Source organism: Rhinolophus sinicus, chromosome X, assembly GCF_036562045.2.
Source record: "Rhinolophus sinicus isolate RSC01 chromosome X, ASM3656204v1, whole genome shotgun sequence".
NCBI classification, from domain to species: Eukaryota; Metazoa; Chordata; class Mammalia; order Chiroptera; family Rhinolophidae; genus Rhinolophus; species Rhinolophus sinicus.
This window is the reverse complement of record NC_133768.1, coordinates 92,243,400-92,261,778: the sequence shown is the minus strand read 5'-3', so window position 1 is coordinate 92,261,778 and position 18,379 is coordinate 92,243,400. Positions and strand designations below refer to the sequence as shown.

The 18,379-nt window shown below is 48.8% G+C and overlaps 1 long non-coding RNA gene across 2 annotated transcripts; it reads left to right on the top strand.

Annotated features, from left to right (window-relative positions):
* The first annotated feature begins 9,954 nt into the window (after positions 1–9,954).
* On the top strand, positions 9,955–17,173 carry LOC141569666 (uncharacterized). Of its 2 annotated transcripts, none has more exons than XR_012493401.1 (2): positions 9,955–13,676; positions 16,938–17,173. It is a non-coding gene; the product is annotated as an uncharacterized LOC141569666 (long non-coding RNA). The 2 variants fall into 2 exon arrangements; XR_012493402.1 differs by lacking the exon at positions 9,955–13,676 and adding an exon at positions 13,721–13,860.
* The last annotated feature ends 1,206 nt before the right edge of the window (positions 17,174–18,379 follow it).

The window sequence follows — 18,379 nt, the reverse complement described above, 5'->3', positions numbered from 1 at the left end:
AAACAAACAGAACTTGAGGAGTTTTTAAAGCGTTCAGAACTTGGAAGCACCTGCTTAATTCAAGCCCGGGAATAAAAGCCACCATCTGAACATAAAGAAACAGAAAGGTGTGTTTTGGGCAAGGGGAATGGGATAATATTTAGCAAGATCTTTCATTAAAATTATTACTTCTTACCCCCCAAAAAAGTCTAAAGAATATTGAGAATAACACCCAGTTCAGTGGGCGCTCACTCAATTCCAATTCCTGGAGCGGCCACATTCCTCTGGCTGTGGTGGTGGTTCTGTGTAGGCTTAGGGATGTTGGCACGGGACTGAAGTGCCCTCCTGAACCCATGCATACAATTCTCGCTCCTATCTGTGTGCCTATACTTGAGCTCTCCTCCACCTGGCCAAGTCCTTCAAGCCCCACCTCCGCGAAGCTTCCTCTGAATGCTTTTGCCTCTGAACTTTTGGCCCTATGAATAAGTACTGCACGACTTAGCACTTAATACTTTTCTGTGTTCTGTGCCTTAATTCTCCTTCCCCGTCTGAGGACAGGCACCTTGTCATAGAAGGCAGCATCCCCCACAGTGCCTGGCAGCAGTTCCTGCAGACAGAGCTCCATGAATACTTTGGGATTGATTGACAGTAGGCATTCAGTGAGTGGTCTGGTACTCCTCATGTCCTGCCCACCCTGCTGTCCCCCCATATACCACACTTCTCAAATTAACCAGCCTTTTCAGTAGCCATCTTGTCTCAGAATCTGTAAGTATCTGGAGGTGAGGGCCATTTTTACTGTGTCCTCCATGCAGCCCAACATAGTGCTTCCAACATGAACAGAATAGAGGAAGCACATAGTTTTGCTGCTATAGATAACTGGGTGAAGATACCATTCTTATTTCAGGCGTGTGTGTTTATATGTGTTCTTGAGTGTCTGTTCTTGTTCGTTAAACTGCAAGGGGCTCCAGAGGAAGAATTGTCCATTTTGGGAAGAAAGTCACGAAATGATTTAAAAAGCAAGTTAAAACCTGAGGTTTAGATTTTTAAAAAATTCAGGGAGCCAGTATTCTGCCTTTAGTATACATTCAGTCTAAACTCTCACACTAAATTTTTTCAAACCTTAATATACATAAGAATCATTGAGGGGTGGGGAAGGGGGAGCTTGTTAAAAGTCAGATGCCAAAGGCACCCTCCCACCTAGGGTCTTATTGAATAAATTCTGGGGTGTGATACCTCATCCTCTGAATTTCTAGCAATCTCTACCAGGAATTCAGAACCAGAGGACTCTTGGACTACACCTTGAAAGACATTAGTACTTTTCCCATTTTAATATTCACCAGAGGTCCCAAAACTTTTCATTACCATGGGTTTTATTATTTCTTTCCTTCATGGACTCCATTTAATACACAGTTATATGTCGCTTAGTATATGCCAGACACTGTCCCAAGGATTTTACAAATAGTAACTCATTTAATACTCATAGCAACCCTATAAGGTAAGTGCTATTACTTTCCCCTTTTACAGATTAAGACATTGAGGTATAGAGTGTTTCAGTGACTTGCTCAAAGTCGCCCGGCTACTAAGTTTTTTCAATTGAAGTAAAATTCCCGTAGCATAAAATTAACCTTTTTTTTTTTCAGGTGTACAATTCTGTATTACATCATCTATAAATCCCATTGTGTGTTCATCACCCAGAGTCAGTTCTTCCATCACCATATATTCAATCCCCCTTACCCTCACCTCCCCCCCCCACCCCCCTTACCCTCTGGCAACCACTAAACTATTGTCCGTGTCTATGAGTAAAATTAAAGTGAACAATTCAGTGGCATGTAGTACATTTACAACATTGTACAGCCACTACCTCTACCTAGCTCCAAAACATTTTCATCACCCAAAAATGAAACTCCATACCCATTAAATAATTGCTCCAATTTCCCCCCACCCCCAGACTCTGGCAACCACTTATCTGCTTTCTGTTTCTATGAATTTACCTATTCCAAACATTTCATTTAAGTGAAATCATGTAATATGTGTCTTTTTGTTTCTGGCTTCTTTTCTTAGCATGTTTTCAAGGATCATCCACATTGTAGTATGTAACAGTACTTCATACATTTTTATGGCTGAATAATATTCCATCATATGGATGTACCACAATTTGCTTATCCCTTCCCAGCTAGTAAATTTTCAAGTCGGTATCTGAATCCAGGCAGTCTGGTTCTAGAGTATGTGCTCTTAACCTTCTGTGTTCAAAATACTTATCTACCTAAACAGGATATATTTTCAAGTAATAATTTGCCATTTAAAAATGTGTCAGATACATATAAAACTGCACCAGAACTTCAGATCAGCCCAAGAAAGCCACACAGAAGTCATTTAATTCCAGCCAAAACCAAAAACATTTGATGTTGTAGTTAACCTCTGCAGCCTCATGAGGGTACATTTCACTAGACTTTATGAAATACAGGCGTAATTCATAGACTCTCTCCCAGGCTTTTATGGGCTCAGGCACCCCAGTTTGGGATACATTGATTGCAAATCCTTGCAAGACACCCAGTCAACAAAGACAGGTTCCATCAAGTTGCTCAGCAGACTCTACTGACAATCTAGAAAATGGGTCCACGCATGTTAGAAAGATTTTCCACACCAAGCAGCTAAACAAGAAAGGAGTTGGAGGTGAACCTTCAATAAATTAGAAAATTCCAAAATCCAGGAAGTCATTCTGTGAAATGTTCTAATTAACAAACTAGAGTTTCCCCCCACCCAAGGATGCACATGGTGATGTACTGGGAACCAATATGACAGCCCTTTAACTGTCCCCTCAAAGGTGACAGGCTAAGCTGGACTTTCCAGAGAGGCCTTCCAGACCCAAAATGTCTGCTCTGACAGAACCTGAGGTATGAACATTGTTCCAACACAACGCTGATCACACGATTTTTCTCCTGACTTTTCAAGGGTGATGACAAAAACAACAACAAAAAACAAAAACAAAACAAAACAAAAACAGGCTTGCTTGCATCCCTCCTTGCTTGGAGGTTTGTGATACTTGCTCCCCATATTTGAGAGCCCCGTTTGATGTTCTGAGCACTGCCCTCTCCAAAGGGGTCTCTTGTTGCCCTGTCAGAGATCAACCAGGCTGGATTCAAAATCATTCACACTGGCTTCACCACAGACTGAAATGAACATCAAGGATAGCCTTGAAGGGGAAGAGATGCCACAAAACATGTTGCTTGAGAGGTGAGAAGTGAATGGTGAGTGAGGAAGGCTTCTTCATTTTTGTAGCCCCGGCACCTAGCAGGTCTGCCACTGATAGGAAAACACTCAAAATATGTTTGTTGATTGCATGACTGACTGAAAGGGAGCCTTCTTGTTCTGGAGGTCATTATGGAGGCATTGTAGAGCTGCTCTGTAGGGACAGAGAATGGAGGGAAGTTGGCATGAGTCTGGAGCACCCTGCCAGGAACTACACGGACCATGTTTTTCTGGCCTGAAAATTTCTCCCAGACAAAGTTTTCAGAGCCTGCAAGTCTCAAAAGTAGATTACTCCAAGCTGGCTGTGTGCTTTATTCCATTGAACTCACGTCAGAGTGGCTTAACAGTGACACAGTGTTGTGGGGAGACTGATGAGAGCACCTATATAAAACATTGAAAAAGAGGGCCAGTGACTTCTTGTTCATTTACCAATATTGGCTTTGCATGGTCTAAATGAGTCTTTGTCTGTGCCATTTGGCCGGGTAGGTTTCTAGTATCTATGGGTCTTATCACTGAACACATACGTGTGCAGATACTTTCCACACATACTGATTTTATAACACAGTAAATTCCTGCTTGCCAAAATCCCAATAACCACAACCCTCAAAGCATCTGAATCTTTTTGTAATACAATGCAATAATCCCTTGCGTTTGTGTGGGGCTTTGCAGGTCACCAAGTGCTTCCCCATCTGTGACCCCATTTGTTTGTAGATTGATGTTCAGAGCTGTCCAGAGGCTTTGCAAGAACCTGGAGGGACTTGTGAAGAATCAAATAGCAGTGACATGTGTGGTGCAAGTGGCCTTGTCTGTGTGCTGGGCCTCTGAACACCAGACCTCTCGTTGTGGTAGAGACATCAGGGGTACAGTGACTTGCTAACACAGACTTGCAGGGACACACCAGCACCTGGGGGACTGGGCTGGTAGGACGTGACTCCTGCAGCTGCAAGGAGCTGAGACTCATCTGTACATAATCAGCACGGTAGTGGCAGCAGTGGAGACAGTAGGGTTGGAACAGCCCTCCCTCATTTTGTGCCATCAGTCATTCATTGGGCAGACAGACATCAGGAGCTCCAGCTCCTCTCCACCCAACCCAGCTTGTTCTGTGTATTGAGGGTACAGAGAGAATGAGACTTGCCTCCTAGACCTCACTGACCGTGTGATTTGTTAGGTCTTCTCCCTTTCAAGTCTCTCCTTGTTCATTATAACCCCATTTTGCCAGGGGACAAATGTTGAGGGAAGGGGATCCACCAAATCAATCCCTCCCTTCTCTCTCTCTCTCTCTCTCTCGCTCTCTCTCGCTCTCTCTCGCTCTCGCTCTCGCTCTCGCTCTCACACACACACACACACACACACACACACACACACACACCCCCAGGATGCTTCACTCAGGGCCTCTAAAATTCCAGCTCTAACCTGGCTATGTCATGCTCCTCTATTAAGGAGAGTATTGAATAAACCAGATCCATGGAAGCAAAATGAAAATTTGTAAGGCACATTAATAATAGTAATCCCTCACATCTGTACAGAACTTAATAGTTTGCAAAACACTTCCATGCCTATTCTTTTATTTAATCCTATGTCCTGTCATCATCTTTCATATTCAAAGACAATCTTCTGATTGTGATCTCCATCATTTAGTGAAGCAAGACTAAGGCAGGGTTAAGAGTCCCTCCAGCCCCCTGGTAACAGACATCATGGTGGGTTTGTCATTTTGCACCTTTTTCGTTTTTCTTCCCTCTTTCTCTTGCTATGCTGTCTGTGGAGCTCCAAGTTGCCATGACTCAGCTTCCCAGTCTCCCAGGAGCCTGGAACCCCAGGGAGAAGGGCTGCTGATTAGTAACCCCCCCAACTGGGTCACAAAGCCTTTGGCTCCTGTCTAGATGGGTGGGTGGGAGGGGAGACCCTCCTCTTTGGGCAAGCCCTAAAGTGAACTCCAACCCACTTCAGCAGTTTGGGCAGGCCTGGCTTAGGAGAAGGGAGGCAGTGTCAATAGGAGAAGGAAAGTAGGGTGATGTGAAGCTTCTATGGTAGGATATGAAATGGGACTCTGAAGCTGGGGAGGCAACTGCTGAGTGCAGGCTTTGTAGGGTGAAGACACCCCAAGGAACCTGGGGCTTGCAGGAGAAGATGCTGGTGAAGGGCAAAGAGGAACTCTATTGTACCCACTGGGTTCTAGGCCTTTTTTGTTAACCTTCCTACTTCACTTATCCCATTCCCTCCCGTACTCCCATATCGTCTTCATTCCTCCACTCTCTTCATTGAGCCCCCTTCTACCTCCATTCTTCCAGAGTAGCCCCAATGTTCCGAGCTAAAGGTGCTTTCAGTGAAAGCCCACTCCAGAGTCCTGAAGCCACTCCAGCCAAACATTCTCAAACTCCCCCATCCCTCTCTGTACAGGGTACTTAGCCCATGGCTGTAGCCACACCAGTCACACCCTCAACCTGGCCCAGAGTCAGCCTCCATGGGAATGCCCAAGAAACTAGGGAGCAATGCGGGTTTTAAAGCCACTGTGCCCTGGTAGTTTAGAGTAGCAAAGGATTAAAGCCTGTCCTCTCCAGGTAGAAGGGGTCAGGGCCCACTCTCCTGGAAGTTGAAAGCAGGGGGCCCAAAAAGCAAGGAAACTCTGCTTTTAGCTAGTGGCCAGGCTAAAAAGAGATGATGGTGCTAAGTGCCTGCCATGCTGGGGTGAGGACTGAGACCCACGACCCCCTCTCTTCATCAGGGAATGTAACTAGCAGTCAACTGAGGCTTCCAGCCTCTCCCAGCCTTGGGAAACTCCCTTCCTTCAGAAAAAGGAGCTTTCTTCCAGCCCAGGAGCACGCGGCCGAGTCAGCTTCTAGCCTCTAACCTGGCGTTTGGGGCCGGCCGAGTTAGCATTGTCGCTCTGGCAGTGGCAGCCAGTGCGGGGCGGGAGTGTGTAATTGCAACCACTTCCTGCCCCAGCTTGCCCTAAGGCTGGCCCCGCCCCTGAGGAAAGTCGGGGCGGGGCCCAGGTACCGTGAGGGAGTCCGATTGGTGTGTGGGGAGGTGGGGGGGAGCTGCTGAGTGGGGCCGCCCTCAAGGGAAATCAGCTGAGACTCATAAAAGGGGGGGGGGCGCCCTCAGTTCGAGCCAGGCAGCCCGAAAGGGCTGGAGCCTCGGGGCATTCTATTGGCACAATCCGTCCCTGTAAAGAAGGATCCAGACAACAGCCCCTCTCTGACTAGTATAAGACTAGTTCCAATATTCGCTTTATTCATGAGCTCTGAACACTCCGAAGCCCCAAAGGAGAGGGAGAGGAGAGAGCCAGGGTCTACACGGTAGGAATGCTCTCCTCTCTGGCCTTGGAATCGCTTTCTCTGAGCCAGTAAGGACGGAGAAGAGACATAAGGGGTGGGGGCTGCTGGAAAGACTCTGGTGGTACACCACAGCGTTAGTCTGCAAGTGCCTCTCCCTTCCTGGAGCTTTCAGGATTTGCTGGCTGGTTGTATCATCTGTCTGTCTGTCTACCCTGGTTTCAGAATGCCCATTGTGTGCAGAGCCAGTCCTACATCAGGTACCCTGGAGGTACAAAGAAGCAGAAAGATAGCTCCCTCCCTTTGGGGAGCTGAACATCAACGGGACATTAGGGTGGCTGCGTGGACAAAGCCTGCACTTTGTAATAAAAGATGGAGGTGTGGCTGCCCCATCCCCATGTATTAGCTGTGTGACTTTGGGCAGCTGGCTTATCTTCTCTGAGCTTCAGTCTCCTGGTGTGTAAAATGAAGCTACTGATACTTGCCTCACTAGGTTGTGGTAAAGGTGAAATGAGACACGTGTGGGAAAGTGCTTTGAAAACTATAGAACTGTGCAAAGGCAAGGATGGGATGCTCATGCTAAGCAGGGTGGAGGTGGGAGAGAGGACCCTGCTGGGGAAGAATGACTAGGCACCAATGTTTAGTGTGCAAACTAGCCACAGGAGCATTAAAGGAGCATGATGTAATGGGGCGACCGGGGGTGGGGGGGGTGGGGGGGGTGGGGGGGGTGGGGGGGGTGGGGTGTGAAATCGGCCTCAGCTTCCAGTTAGAGGTGGGTCTGAGAGAGGAGATCCCCAAGGAAAAGTCGGCAGGCGAAGTGGAGAAAAAGCCATAATTTCTCTCCTTTTGAGAAGAGCTTGCAACAGCCCTAGTTGCCTTAATCATGCCCATGTGAAGAGAGGCCAGCGGTGGGTAGGGAGTTTTGTTTGGGGGGAGGGGGTTGCCTGTCAGCCCTTGAAGTGTAAGGCAGCAGCTGGAAACGCACAGCTTACTTGCATACCATGCCTGCAGCGTGCACAAGGCTCGCTGGAATGAGCCCGGAATGTCTCCTCTCCTCGCCTTCTACAGACAGAGGCAAGCTGAAGGGAGCTGGGCAAACCGAGCATGTTAAATGACAGCTGCAAACCTGTAGGCTTCTCTGTCCCCTTCACACTCTGGCAAGGGCTGCCCAGGCCCAGGTGACCCCTGCCTTCCCTTCCCTGATCAGCAGCCACATGGGGGTGGGGCCATCCTCATTTGCTAGGGGGTTGTTGGGGGGAGGGTGTGCCCAGGTTCCATGGTGGCACATGTTTTGGGGATGCACCCATGGCTAAGCATGTCAGCAGCCATGTGTGCAGATCCAGGCAGGTGTCTGCATACAAACATGTGTCATACATGTGCATGCTCCAAGTGGCAAGAATGCAGGACTGACATCTCTGCTCCTGTCTGACTTTGGACCTTCTCATTTGTAAAATGAAGACACCAGAGCATCTCAAAGGGCCCTTTCAGCTCGAATGTTCACTGTTTCTACATCTATGGCTGTGACTGCTTTAAAAGTCAGGGCAGAGGGGAAAAAATCAGCCAAACCAGTTGTGACGTTGGCTGTCAACACTTCAGATGTTTAGGTTTGGCGATTCAACTTTCAAAAGGCCAGTTACTTGGCATCATGTAACATCTGTTCACTTTCCAAGGAGTGGTCTTACACTGACACTTGGACTATGGACTATGGCGTGATGGTGTTTGTCTTTTTGCTCTGTGTGTTTACATGTATGTGAGTGCATCTATAGGTACATATTTAAATTGCATCACAGAATATTGGAGCTGAATGAGATCCTGTAGGTTATCTAATTGAATCCCTTCTATTTCTACTTCATATACAGCCCTTTTGTGATCCAGGATCTGTGCAGGGAGCTGCAGAGATAAATAAGGCATAGTTTCTGCCCTCCAGGAGCTCACTGTCTAGCATTGGGGGAGAAGGATGTAAACAAACAATTACAATATAATGTGATAATAGAGGTATAAATCCTATGCTAAGGGAGCACACAAGAAAGACCAATTAATTCTGCCTGGGGATGTCTGGGGCAGAAACCAAATCTGTGAGTCTCACAATCATTCTATAACCAATGAGTTTTTACCTCCACTTTCCTACTTCCAAAATATTCATTCTTGTTTTGCTCACCACCACGACCCCTTCCTCTTCGGAAATCTAGGAAGCTGCCCACTGAGTGAAGGACACCAGGAGAACTTAGAAACCCTTAGTGAGCTGGAAGTGAGAGGTCCCTGGCTGGGAGTGTAAGACAATATGAAGAGAATGATCATTTCCACACAAAGGGCCTGTCTGCACAACCTGAAAAGGATTGGCCAAGCGGCATGCTAGGATCAACATGGCCCACTGGGATCCACTGTTACCCATGTCCCTCTTAGCTACAGGCCAGGGAGAGGGTCAAGTGGGGATAGTTGCAGTTGCACGCAGCACTGGTTTAGCTCACCTTGGGGTGGGGATGGAGACTGAGAGGGAGGCCAAGGGAATTGAGACTTCGGTCCTTCCTGCCTAGCCAAAGGGATGTGCGGATGGAGAACACCTTCAACAGGGTGTGCCCTTTGCCTTTTTCTGCCCAAGAAGTGAGCATTAGTCATCCCCTCTCCCTTGCCCCGTGCTCCTGGTGAACAGCAGTGCCTGTTAGTGAGATGATTGTCGAGGATAATGGGGCAGGCTTAATCAGTGTGGAGGGCAGATGAGAGCCGCTTACTGGCAGAGAGGAGGGGAGACAATAACCCTGGACTCAGCACCCGGTTCCAACCCGTACCCTACCTGCGCAAGAGGCGCCCCTGGGAGGCTAATCTCTAGCCCTCATCCTCCACCCATCTAGCATCTTTCTCCCTCTCCGCGGGTAGAAGACAAACTACCCAGGCACCTACCAACCCACCAGGGCGTGAGCACTCCTCCACTCCCACCCCTCGATCCAGAAAGCCTGGAGATGCTACGGCGAAGAGAACCCTGGGAGTGTGCCTTGAATGACCCTCAAGCACATCTGGATTTTTGGAGTTCAGGCCAGCCCCCCAGGGAAGTCCGCCAGAGTTGGGGGAGGGAGAGGCAGCGCCGATTGCAGGGCCTGCCGTTTAGTGCTCCCGGCCCCACGACTAGAACCGTCCCAAACTTCCTGTTTCTTTCGGCCGCTCTGACCCCGGGGCTGCAGCTCCGAGATAGCTCTGGGCCTACAAGTGCATGCTGGGTAAGCGCAGACGGCCGAGGTAGGCGAGCTGCTGGCGGTCGCCGCGGCGCGGGACCGATGTGGGCGCGCGCGGCCGCCTTCCCAGGCGGTCACGCTTTGCATGTCGGATGGGCAGCGGGCAGGTGGCAGGGAGGCCCCCACGCCGAGGGCTGGGGCGGAGCCTCCGCTGGGGCGGGGGCGGAGGGGGAGGGGTGGAGGCGGAACAAGGGGCGGGGGCGGGGGCCCGGAGTTGATGCAGTTTAAAAGGAAGCCCAGTTGCCTTCTTGCAAGGCCGAAGTTCGAGCAGACCTCGGCGCGCCGAGTGCAGGAAATCCTGGTGGGGCAGCGCCGCCGGCTGGGCCCCGGCCGGGCCCTGAGTTCTCGCGCCCCCCTGAAGCCCTAAGACCTTCTTTACTCAGCGTGGGCAAAATGTAACGGAACTGGTGACTCCCTCTCCAAAGGTGGGCCAGATTTAGAATTTTTAAAAAGTGCGGACAAATGATCCACTCCAGAGAGAAACTAAGGGGATCGCAGTCGTTGAGGGGTGGAATTCGGAAAGGAGAACCCGTCCCTCAGTGCCTCCTCGGTCCTCAAGATGGATTGCATGGAGGAGAGGGTGGCTGAAGTGCTGCCTTCTCCCCAGCAGAACCATCGACTGACGCTGCGACTTAGGTACATAAAGATGGTTATATCGGTAGAAGGTTAACCTGCACATCTACCCGCACCTTCCTTTGGGGCCCCACCCCCTGCACGTAACTGCATCTCCTTTCCATTCCCAGTCCCTCTCAATATTCCCTACTTTCCCCATCTGCCACAGATTTGCATGGCATCTTGAAGAAACTGGAAGTTTTACTCTGGGGTCGGTGTTGCGTATAGGACCAGGCAAGATGGAAAGTAGGGCACACAGGACATACAGGGGCGCACTTCCCAGATTATTACTCCCATTTTGAAGATGAAGAAACTGAGGCATCTCAGAGAACTTAAACATTTGCTGAGCTCACACAGGGAGTCAGTTATTTTAGAGGTTAAAACGCAGCTTGGAGATGGGGGGCGGGGGAGGCAATGCTTAAGATTCAGATTGAGCAACTGCATCGCCCACCAAGTCTCTCCAGGTGCTGCCCCCAACTAGGTGAATGCTACTTTAGCAATCCTCTTACCCTCTCTCTGATGGCACACCGCACTAGGGTTATTTGATTATGTTTCTGTCACCCATGCTAGACTATGAGTGTCTCAATGATGGAGACAGGGTCTTGATATTTATTATGTTATCTCAGAGCCTAGTTAAATGCCTGACACATAGATGACAGTCAATAAATGTTTCTTTATTGAACAGTAGAAATCAGAAGTCTAGACTCCCAGGCATTTTCAAGTCAAAATGCTGCCTTATCTTCCCGTTCACCCACACAACTGGCTTAGAAGTACCCCTTTAGGGGCAAGATCTTACTATTGCCACATATCCTGGTACTGGACTCTGCACTTAGAAGGTCTTTCAAAAGTAGACATAGAGGGTGAGGGGCCATCGTTGGCTGGCTGGTTAGCTCACCATCCAGGGGCAGGTTTGAGCTGCCCAGTTACAAATCTGTTATGTATGGTCTGTGCCCTGGTGCCCTTCTCTGGAACCATAATATAGCAAGCAGTGCAAACATTTATGCAAATGAGCCAAGAGCCCTGCTGCTTTCAAAAATAAATGATGGAGCCCATATCAGTAGTTGTAGTGTGTCTTGGCAGCCTTAGGAAGGAGCCCTGCCCGTCTCTTCCTAGTTCTCTTGGGGAAGCCTGACACAGGGAGAAGCAGTGTCCCCTACCCCTATCGTTTCCCCCTCCCTTCCAAAACTACAACCAGCTACAAACCACATGGCCTACAAGCAACAGAGATTTGTGGCCTTTGGAACCTCCCAGGGCAGGGGTCAGTCGGGAGGTCAAAGGTGGTGTAGGCATCACACAGTCCAGAGTCGTTACTCTAATGCCCTCTGGGAGACTTTTGAATCAATAGGCCTATTTGTCATCCCTCTAGGGAGGACTGGGGTGGGTAGTGGGGGTCCGTAATCAAGCCTACCCCTACCCCCCTATAACATTGCTCCAAGAAACTCACTCATATCCTGGCATCCTGCAAATCTGGCCACTACCCAGAAACAACAGAAACAGGAAGTGGGATGACTTCTGTGGGGATGGTCAGATAGGACATGTCCTTTGGAGTCTAGGATAGGAACCTAGGCGTCTGTCCTTTTATTTGGGAGTCTGTGGCATTCACAAAGCCAGCAGGATGACTATGGGACCTTATTGACCCCTCCACAGTTTGGTAAATAGCTCATTTCCAGCAAGATTGTGCCCTGACCCATGATTATCCTTGTTCCTTCTGGGAGAGTTTTAGAATCACTCCCTGTGGGAAAGAGGTGGGATAACATAATAGTTGAGGGCCTGGACTTGGGCTGTGGCCAGACCTGGATTCCAAACCCAGCTCTGCCACTAACTAGCTTCACCATCTCTTCAAGTTACCTTCTCTGAGCCTTAGTTTCCTTATCTGTTAAAGGGGGATAATAATAGTACCTACTACATGAGACTTATTGGGATTAAATATGATGTGTACTATGTCCTTGGCACTTTGTAAGTGCTCAATAAATTATAGCTGTAGTAACCATTCTTCTTAGGTTTCGTTGCAAACAAGTCTTGTTCTGCCTGGTACCTGTCAAGCCTGGAGCATTTCTCAGCCCAAGTCCCTCCCTAAGATCCTGGAGAGATGAAATTCCTCTGGCACCCCTCCCCTCCCAGCATTTGGGTAATTTGTAATCGGAATTGGCCTGGGGTATGCCAAAGGTACAGCAAGTGTGGCTCTGGCCACAGGCAATATCACCCGAGGGAATTTAGTTTTATTGCCAAAAACGGTTTTAAGTGCTCACCTGGGGGGGGGCACTCAGGGAAGCTGTCCCTCCACAGGCTCTCAAATGCATACCCATGGTGTCTAGGACCAGGCTAGTACCCTGGCTATAGCCACTCGCTAAGTGTGCATTTACAGTGCCGCAGCTTTGAAAATGTTTTGTCTGATTCACTTGATAACTTCTATCTTAAATGGCCTTTGTTGAAAAATTTACCCTGGTATGGAATGAGAGGAGAGTTCATTTCTAATTCCAAAATTTGGCGTCTGGGGTTGGTAGGCTTGGGAGCAGAAGCTAAGTGCTGGGCAAGATGGGCAGGGAAACAATCTGGTTCTGCCAGAAGTTCACAAACATGTACCCTGCTTTGGCAGGGCACTTTCAGCACACTTTTGGATTCATCTATTTTTTTTAACTGAGTTTGTACTGCAAAGGGGAAGGTGACTGAATCTCCCCCATCAGACTCAGGCTCCTTGAGGTTAGAGACCTTGTCACCCCACAGTACTGGGAGCTTTCTGACCATGAGGCCCGAGTCTCCCTCTTAGGCTGACCGGTGTTCAGCCTGGGAACCGAGAGAGCGGCCTCAGTCCTTGGAGCATCTCCCCCACCCGCTCCCGGTGCATTCTTTGGTGTTCTAGGCACCGGGAGGCTCAGCACCCGCCGCTGAGCAAATGGCGCGAACGAGGCCGGGAAAGGTCGAGGCCTCGGGGCCCAAATTCCCCAGACCTCAGGCTGGGGAGGGGCAGCTGCACGCCTCCCGCGAAGGGAGGGGACACGTGATGGGACGCTTCAGAGGGTGCCCCCGAGTTCATCCAGGCCCTTTTGTCTGCCCCCTCCCCGAAGCCCCCACCCCAAAAAGGGCTGACAGCAGGGGAGGAGGGAGACCGGGGCGGGGTGAGGGGAGGGGAGGGAAAGAAGGGAAAGGGAGGAGAGGGCAGCGAGCGCTGTGGGGGCTGGGAGAGGCCAGACGAGTGGCGGGCCGAGGCCGAGCCCGAGGAGCTGCCAGAGCTGCCCGAGAAGGCGAGGAGGAAAACGCGGAGGAAGGAAGCCCATCCTGCCCCCAACACCCGAATGTCTCCTGTTACCAACTGAAGGTGCTGCCTCAGGAAGAGGTGATCGGAGCCGTTGAGTGCAGGCGGTCACGTGAGCCGAGGGGGGGGGGGAGAGAGAGAGAGAGAGAGAGAGAGAGAGAGAGAGAGAGAGAGAGCCGGAGAGCCAGCAGAACGCCAACAGACAGACGACCAACAAAGAGCACAACAGGGAGGCCGCGACGGGGACCGCGAAAGAAAAAGAGGGGTGAGAGGGAGGAAGGCAGCGCCCCCCCCTTTCCAGATACTCCCCAGCCTCAACTCTCCGGTCTCACATTAGAGAGGCTCGGTGACCAAATGGGGCCTGGGGACCCCATTCTCCAGCCGGAGCAGCCCCTTATCCTCGCTGGCTCACTTGCCCCTGCAGCTAAGCTGGCCACTTCCCCAGTCCTGAACCGAGAATGTGAGCTGTAATTGGGCCTGGTAAATACTCCTCTATAGCTTGCAAAGTAAGGGCAACTCCCTGTTATCCACAGGGGGCTTCCCTAGGGTCCTGGGAATCCTGAATCTCCCAGATCTTAGAGCTGTCCCCATCCCAAGTTGGCTGGGAGTTGGGGTCCAGACTCTTTGAGTCCATTCCATTGGGCAACAACAAATGAGGCTCAGGTGAAGTGTCCACTGTGCCAGGCACTGTGCTAGGTTCATGCAGCTGCAGAGATGAACAACACAGGTCACCGGCTGTGACCTCACTTCTGGGATCTTCTACTTTATAGGGAGAGGTCACAGACAGACAGGCACAGACGGAGCTGACCTTGAAAGGGTCTCTGCCCAGTGCTAGGAAAGTGCTAGAGGGAGCATGGAGGAAAGAGAAATGACTGAGGAACCACAAGACCTCTTGGAGGAAGAAGGATTTGAACAGGGCCTTGAGGGCTGGGGTTCAGTGCAGGTGGAGGGATTATTCTGACCACAAGGCCTGGAGCACGTGCCAGCTCCTTCTAGCAGGAACCTGCACTGCTTGCTGCCCCCTTGTTGGTGCTGATTACTGGGAATTGGCTATACTTGTCCAAAGTGCTACCAGTTCAACGAAAATTTTCCTCAGCCCCCTTTTTCCTTTGGGGAAGCATGGGCCAAGAGGAAATGAAGTCAATATTCTGTCCCCTGTCCCCCTGCCTCACAGGGATAGGAGGTGGCCACCCACTCAGTGAGCATGGACCAGGGGTACTAAGAAGTTTGCCTTGGCCCTGCTCTCCCTTCTCATCACAAGCATGGCCTCGCCCTGGGCTTCACTGGGCAAGGATTCTAAATCCAGATTCTAGGTCACTGTGAGCAGGTCAGGTGTACTTTGGCCATCCTGGCCCTTTTTATTGTTTTTTTTTTAATCATGTGAATTTCTTTATCTGTTATCCTTTTTAGCTCACAAAATATAGTCAACTCCCTGCTATCCACAGGTTCTTACAAGGTGCTCTGAGATTCCTGCATCAACCTAATCTTAGACCCCTCCCTCCTCCAGCCACTAAGAGTTGGGGTCTGACAAGCACAGGGGTATTTCAGTGGAGGGCGGGACATGGGAGCTACAAGCTTTGGTTGGCAGGCCCAGTATAGAGATTCCCCAAGGCTAGGGATATCACTTGAGATATGGCTGGCTGGGTTACTCAGGGCAAGGGGACCCAAGTCTCATAGGAAGGTCATAGACCTAACGGCACCCTTCTTAACATCCTGGTGAAAAGGCTGTCCCCCTCCCCAAACACTTTGTAGATACAAGCCATCAACATCATCACAATTAATTTTTTGTTACTGTTCCTCATGTATTCCTTCGTTCAGTTCTTTATTCCAAAAACATCTATTCAGCATTACTGTTTGCCCCTCTGTGTTCAGGACTGGGGACTGAGTCTCTCCCCACCAGAAGCTCCTGCTCTACTGAGAAAGTGATCACAAATTCTAAGGAGCAGGAGAGAATGCTTTCCTTTGTTCCTAATTGAAAAAGGAGTAATTAGACAAAGAAAGGGAGAGTTGAGTAAAGGCAGAAAGCCCAGGTCCATTGTCCAAAAATATGGAAAATAGAAAAAAGCAGAAATATAATTTTTAATCAAGCCACTTCGGAGCTGTGTGGATTTTATTTAGTTAGCCTCTGAGAGCCTCAGTATTATCATCTGTAAAGTGGGAGTAATTGCCTCACAGGGTCATTGTGCAAACACATATGATAATTTATGTAAGCAAAATGCCAAGCACAGAACCTGGTACCTAATAGGCCCTATTTTCAGGTACCTCGTATTGTTATATAACTACCATCCAAACCAATCACCTGCTGTTAACATTTTGGTACATTTCCTTCCAGTCTTTTAAAAAAATGCATATTTTTTCCATACAGTTTGTGATTCAACTCAATATACTATTTTATAGCTAGGCTTTTTCTTTTTAAACTTGCCATTTTAACCATTAACAATTTATTTTTAAAAATTGGGGAATATTGGGGAACAGTGTGTTTTTCCAGGGCCCATCAACTCCAAGTCATTGTCCTTCAGTCTAGTTGTGGAGGGCGCAGCTCAGCTCCAAGTCCAGTTGCCGTTTTCAATCTTAGGTGCAGGGGGCGCAGCCCACCATGCCATGTGGGAATCTGGCCACCTTTTCGGAAGCTCAGCGGCAGCTCATTGTCTTCAATCTAATTGTGGAGGGCGCAGCTCACTGGGAATTGAACCAGCAACCCTGTTCTTCAGAGCTCGCACTCTAACCAACTGAGCCATCTGGACGCCCCCATAGCTAGCCTTTTTAATTTTTACTTAAAATTACAACAAGAATTTCCTTATGTTATTAAAAAAATGTCCTTGTAAACATCATTTTAATGGCCACATAATAGTCCATTGTGTAGATTCCCATTGCTTTTTTTTTTAAAGAACTTAAGAGTGTTTTTTTGTTTGTTTTTTTGCAATCTTTTTTATTTTATTTTATTTTATTTTATTTTATTTTATTTTATTTATTTTATTTTATTTTATTTTATTTTATTTTATTTTATTTTATTTTATTGGGGAAGGGAAACAGGACTTTATTGGGGAACACTGTGTATTTCCAGGCCAGGCCTTTTTTTTTTCCAAGTCAAGTTGTTGTACTTTCAATCTCAGTTGTGGAGGGTGCTGTTCAGCTTCAAGTTGTTGTTCTTTCAGTCTTAGTTGTGGAGGGAGCAGCTCAGCTCCAGGACCAGTTGCCGTTGCTAGTTGCAGGGGGCACAGCCCACCATCCCTTGCGGGAGTCGAACCAGCAACCTTGTGGTTGAGAGGACGCGCTCCAACCAACTGAGCCATCTGGGAGCTCAGCGGCAGCTCAGCTCAAGGTGCCGTGTTCAATTTTTAGTTGCAGGGGGCGCTGCCTACCATCCCTTGCGGGACTCGAGGAGTTGAACTGGCAACCTTGTGGTTGAGAGCCCACTGGCCCATGTGGGAATCGAACCGGCAGCCTTCGGAGTTAGGAGCATGGAACTCTAACCGCCTGAGCCACCGGGTGGCCCCTCCCATTGCTTTTTAAAGCTCCCAGGTTATATGTCAATTATATCTCAATAAAGCTGGAAAATAAATAAAGAATAAAAGCTCCCAGGCCTACTGTTTCCTTTATCCTTTATCCACGATCACCCCAGCCATACCAGGTCTTTGCAGAAGACAATTATGGAACCACTTGTACCACCCCGCACATTCAAATCCAGTTATTTCCTAAGACATTGGTCCTTTCAATTAGCCATTTCCACAAGTGTCTGCCCTTCTGTACACTCATTGGCAGCCAAGGTAGTTTTAGAACTTGCGGTACCATGTTGTAACTCAACACAACCCCTGCCTCGGAGGATCCTCTCTTACTTTCCCTGGCCATTTTTGCCTCTACCCACTCCCTGGTCTGCCCTCTAAGCCTGGGCTGTGGGTTCCTCTAGGACTCTATGGATGCTAGTCTCATTTCCAACCTTCCAGCCAGAGATGGCACCTCCATTGCTTTACAAACTCAGTTTTGATGTCACCAAGAAAGTAAACCCGGAGGTAAGCACTATATGCAGGCCTTGGGAAGGCCAGATCAAGCTCTTGTGTCTGGAGGAAGGTTAATAGGTCTGTTTCTCATCTGGGTATTGCCATAGATGAGAATGAGAATTATAGAATAGGGGCCAGTGAGGGGGGGTGAAGTGGGAGTGTCCTGGGTCATTTTTTTTTTCCATTAGGTAAATGCCTCTAATCCCCCTGAGATTCTCCAAATTGGGGCTGGAATTGTCAAATAGATGGTTTGCTATGGGGAAACCTAAAGTCAGCAGAATGTTTTCGAACACAGTCCTTCAGCTTCAAGACAAGGACATCCTTATATGTCCGGAGGGTTCGGTATCAAGCAGGCAGTCTGGTGTTCTAGAACGTGAGACTTTCCTTGGGAAGAAGAGAATAAAAAAACCCTCTGGGGTTCTAGGAGAGGCATGGGATTCTAGTCAATGGGACAGTCCCAAGGGCAAGAGCTCATTCAATGGAAAATGTCACTCATTTCAAATCAGTGGGAAAATAATGTATTGTTTAACAAATGGTTTGGGGATACCTGATTATTTGGGGGGAAAACAAGTTAGCACCTCATGCCATCCACCAAAGTAAATTCCAGAATTAAACTGTAGCCTGATCAGTCAGGTTCTCGGTTGCAAACCACAGAATCTGATTTTAATTAACTGAAGCAGAAAAGGAGTTTGTTGGAAGGCTAGTGGAGATCTCACTGTGACTGGAAACATCAAGAAGTAGCTTCAGGAAAAGGGTCGGAACCAAGGGAAGAAGGCACAGTTAGGG